The sequence below is a fragment of the Lithobates pipiens genome, unplaced genomic scaffold (genome assembly GCF_037356315.1).
Source record: "Lithobates pipiens isolate NorthernLeopardFrog02 unplaced genomic scaffold, aLitPip1_a1.2 Scaffold_25, whole genome shotgun sequence".
In the NCBI taxonomy this organism is placed as follows: Eukaryota; Metazoa; Chordata; class Amphibia; order Anura; family Ranidae; genus Lithobates; species Lithobates pipiens.
Genome location: NW_027507787.1, coordinates 77,766,784 through 77,771,119, shown reverse-complemented (window position 1 = coordinate 77,771,119; position 4,336 = coordinate 77,766,784). Strand labels below are relative to the sequence as shown.

Here is a 4,336-nt window from a genome sequence, read left to right as displayed (position 1 = left end):
GATCTAGAATCCTTATTATGATGAGAATGTATGAATATGACATATTGCAGGCCATACAGGCACTGGAAGAGAGATACCACATACTGGGCGTGACAAAAAACATCTATTGAAGCCATTTGATTATTGCTACTGGAAACAAAGGACATTTTCATTTTTCCCCAATCGTCTTTCAGGACAGCCACCTTTGAGAGACACTGGCTCCTCCCCTCTTAGGAAACACCGCCTTCATTTTCATGATTTAAGCCTCCTCCTCCCTTCGTTCCTCAGTTATGGTGTTTCCTCCGGTGGGGAGACACCGCTAAGGAACCTTAGCTGAATCAGTTGGAGAGACTGAAGCTATCCGAGCGGAGCTCTTGCCCCACTCGGCAGTCCGATCGTCTATCGGTCTACTTTCGGCAGTCCGGCCAGCTGGTAGGCTGAATTTTTGTACTGTCCATACACTCTAAACTTCGCTTGGGGAAAGCAGGAAGTCTTTAGAGGTTCATCCCTTCGTTCGCCCGCAGGAGGGTGCTTCAACGGGATAGGCAGTCCGGTCGGCTGGGGAGCTGAACTCTTGTACTGACCTTTTTTACACGCACTCTAATCTTCGCTTGGGGAAAGCAGGAAGTTTTAGGGAGGTCCATCCATTCGTTTTCGCCCAGTGGGGCGCTGCAACAGGACGTCCTAGGTCCCCCTGTGTTTGCAGTCGGCTTGGAGCTGGAGGCTGGACCAGATGACGGGCGACGTCAGTTCTGGTGGGGGCGGACGTCTTCGTTGAACCCGCGTCTTCCGGTTCCGGACGCGGACGGAAGGAGGACCAAGCGTTCGGCTGGTGCAGCCTCTCTTCTAAGTTGCACAGGTAGCTTTGGAGGCACGTTCGTACCACTCTTCCTCAACAGGAGAATGTCCGAAGCAGTGGCTTCAGGAGCTCCAGGAGTAACGGCACCAGCCACTCAAAGGTAAAAGCCCTGGCGAGGGGTTCCCTTACCTTACAACCAGTAGCTCCACTGGTGTTTTTTCCCCCTAGGTGGTCGGGGGGAAGGGTAGTGCATCTGGGATCCAGATGGAGATTGATCCTAGGGGAGGGCACTCCCGGTGGTCCTCTTAAGTAGTGCTGGTGTTTCTTTTTTTAGGATTTTATGCTGCTCTTTTATCTCTATGTCTCAGAGGCCTACGGCCACATCACCCTGAATGCGCTCGATCTCGTCTGATCTCGGATGCTAAGCAGGGTCGGGCCTGGTTAGTACCTGGATGGGAGACCGCCTGGGAATACCAGGTGCCATAGGGGACATGAGCAAATCTCCCCTTGGTTCTAGGAGGGAGCGTCCTTCATATAGAGCCTCTTTGGGGGAATCCCTGGTTCAGGGCACTTGGTTAAGAGTGTATTGAAGCACCGGATAGCTCAGTCAGACCTTTAACCTAAGGGTTCAGGGTTCAGGTCCCTGTTTGAGCGCCATCAGGAAACAGGCAGCAGAACACGGTGCATATCTGGCGGCTTCTGTGAAAGTTCCAGTGGCCTCAGCTCCAGAGCACTCTTTCACCAGCACAGCACAGCAGAGTGTTCCACCTAACCCGATAGATGTTCCTCCTGCAAGTTAAGGGAGAGTCTAGAGGGTTCCAGAGAGGAAGTTGAGGAAGAAATTGACAGTGCCGTCTCAGACTCTCAAGGGAATCTGATGGTAAGGGCTTGGGTGGGGAACCCAAAAGAACCTCACGATGTAAACTTCCCCCTGGATGAAGTGGATAAGCTCTTGGGAGCTATTCATACCACTTTAGGCATACAAGAGAAAAAGAAGGCATTGTCACCCCACGATCAGATGTACTAGGGCCTGGGGGAAGCGGGTGTTCCCGGTTCATGACGTCTTGATCGATGCCATCAGAAATGGCGGGGTCCCGAAGGAAAACCTTTCTTTTCTGGTGCATTAAAACAAAGGTTTTTTCTTGGGCGGAAGAGGAAGCTCTTGTCTGGAATAGAATCTCCCAGGTTAGAGGCTACCTTTCTTCAGATGTCCAGGCATTCTGACCTGTCCTCGGGGACATGGGAATACTTTCAGACCCTATGGTTTGAAATGATGGACTCACTTCTGAAGGATGCATGGGTTTTTTCTCTTAAGAAAATATCTAAGCCTGCCATAGCGGCCACAGGGGTGGCTCATAATATGAAGTGTCGGCTTAGCCAGATTAATGCATGAAGCAATGACGGCAGAGGAGACTTTCTATCCTCCTTTCCCACGCTGCTTAAGGAGTTGGCATACGCTGCTTCGATTCAATCCAGGCGAATGTATGCAAGATCTTCGGCTCTGACCAACTCTGCCTGGAGGGCCTTAAGGCTGAAGACATGGCAGGGGGTCAAGGCGTCCAATGCAAAAGCTCTGTGTAATCCTTTTTTACTGGAGACCTGCTGTTTTTGGCCAGGTCTTGAAGCAGTGCGAGATCACACGGCTGATAAGATAAAGGCCGTTTCCCTTAAGAAGAATTATATAAAAAGGGGCCTTCCTCCCCCAGTGGGAGATGATCACCTCCAATTAGTTTGTGATGAGGATCATCAGAAGAGGTTACCGTTGGGAGTTTTCAGAACTCCCCCCTGTTTGAGACTCCTTGTCACTGAGCTGCCAAAATGTGCCCTTCTTTCCTCTTCAGGAGTTAGAGGAACAGGAAGTGGTAATACAGGTCCCAGCAGGATAGATAGGAAGGGCTCCTATTCTCACTTTTTTGTGGTTCACAAGCCTTTGGAAAAAGTTCAGGCTCATCCTGAACCTGAAGCGTCTGTGTGTCTTAGTCACCTACAGATGGCTTTCGTTGGTTTTGGTCACTGGGTGAGGGCACCTCTTCCACCAAAACTGTTTTCAGGGCATGGATAGTAAGGATGCATACCTGCATATTCCCATCGCAGAGAACCACCAGCGTTTCCTTAGGCTGGCAGTGATAACTTCTGTAGGGGTGCTACACCTTCAGTTCAAAACACTTCCCTTTTGGGCTATCCCTTTCCTCCTCGTATCTTCACCAAAGTGATGGTAGAAGTTCTGGCATTCCTGCGTCTCAGGGGAGTCTCGGTGATCGTGTGTCTTGACGATCTTCTCCTGTTTGTACCTTCTCTGGCGCAGTCGATTTGGGATCCACAGGTAACAAAAGACCTGTTGGTGAGCCTGGGTTGGCCTCTGAACCTAGAGAAACCCAACTTAAATTCCTTACCAGGGGGTCACCTTCCTGGGGTAGGTGCTGGGCTCAACAGAACAAAAGGTCTTCCCTCCTTGGAGAAGATCCAGAAGATAGACCTAGCACTGTTGTTTCTCCAGGGCAGCCGTCAAAAACTCAGGCAGGTTGGGTTTACTGACAGCCACGCTCCTAGCAGTTCAGTGGACGGGGTCATGTTACCGTCCTCTGCAAACTATTTATCTTGAAGGTTTGGGACCACAGTCAGGGGTCTTGGGACTTTTTAGTTTCGGTTCCAACTCAGGTAAAGAGGTCCCTTTGGGAAAGGGAGCACGTTTGTTACAAGACCTAGAATGGAGTTTGCCAGTATCCAGGGTGGTTACAACCGATACGAACGGCTTAGGTTGGGGTACACACCTAGACTCCTGTTTGGTACAGGGTACCTGGGAGAGGAAGGAATCTAAGAGATCCTCAAATTGGAGGGAGTTGAGAACAGTAGATCTGGTTCTCAGGACCTTTCAGAGAGTTCTCGGGAGACTTCATGTAAGAGTCATGGAAACAATCCCTTGGCAGTGGCTTACGTTGACAGGACGGGGACTCCTGGAGCGAATCCTTATGGGTCCTAGCGAAGGCCATCCTCAGATGGGCCGAATATTAAAATCCTGTCTTTCCAGTGATCTGTTTGAAAGGAGAGCAAATTCTGATATTAGATTTCCTCAGAGCAACCAGGTTCTCAAGCAGGAGGTTCTTCGAATGGATCACCCAGAGTTGGGGGATTCTTTGGATAGACCTCTTTTTTTTTCTCAAGGGAAAACGCAAAGGAAGCCATCTCCTGTTCCATGAACAGGGGAGAGGGGAGGTCGGGAGCAGACACACTAAAGCACAGAGTTAGGGTTTCTCTAAGTGCTATGCTTTCTCCCCTCCCGTTCTGATTCCTGCAGCAAAACCAGTGAGAGAAGGTCAGGGAAGTTTTCAGGTGGAGATTACTACCTGTTTTCTAATCACACCTCTTGGGCCCAGGAGGCCGTGGTTCTCCATTCTGAAGGGCCTGTCAGTGAAACCCCCCCCGGGTTTTCCCAGTCTAAGAGTGTCTCCTTTCCCAGGGTCCAATCTGCGGTCCCCAGGTGGATTCTTGCAGCTTGGCTACTGAGAAGGAATTGCTGAAGGGCAAAGGGGTCTCAGATTGTTTAATAGCCACTCTTCT

The 4,336-nt window shown here is 50.4% G+C and overlaps 1 non-coding gene across 1 annotated transcript; it reads left to right on the top strand.

Annotated features, from left to right (window-relative positions):
* Window positions 1-1,148: 1,148 nt before the first annotated feature.
* On the top strand, window positions 1,149-1,267 carry LOC143931540 (5S ribosomal RNA). The gene has a single exon (XR_013262886.1). It is a non-coding gene; the product is annotated as a 5S ribosomal RNA (ribosomal RNA).
* The last annotated feature ends 3,069 nt before the right edge of the window (window positions 1,268-4,336 follow it).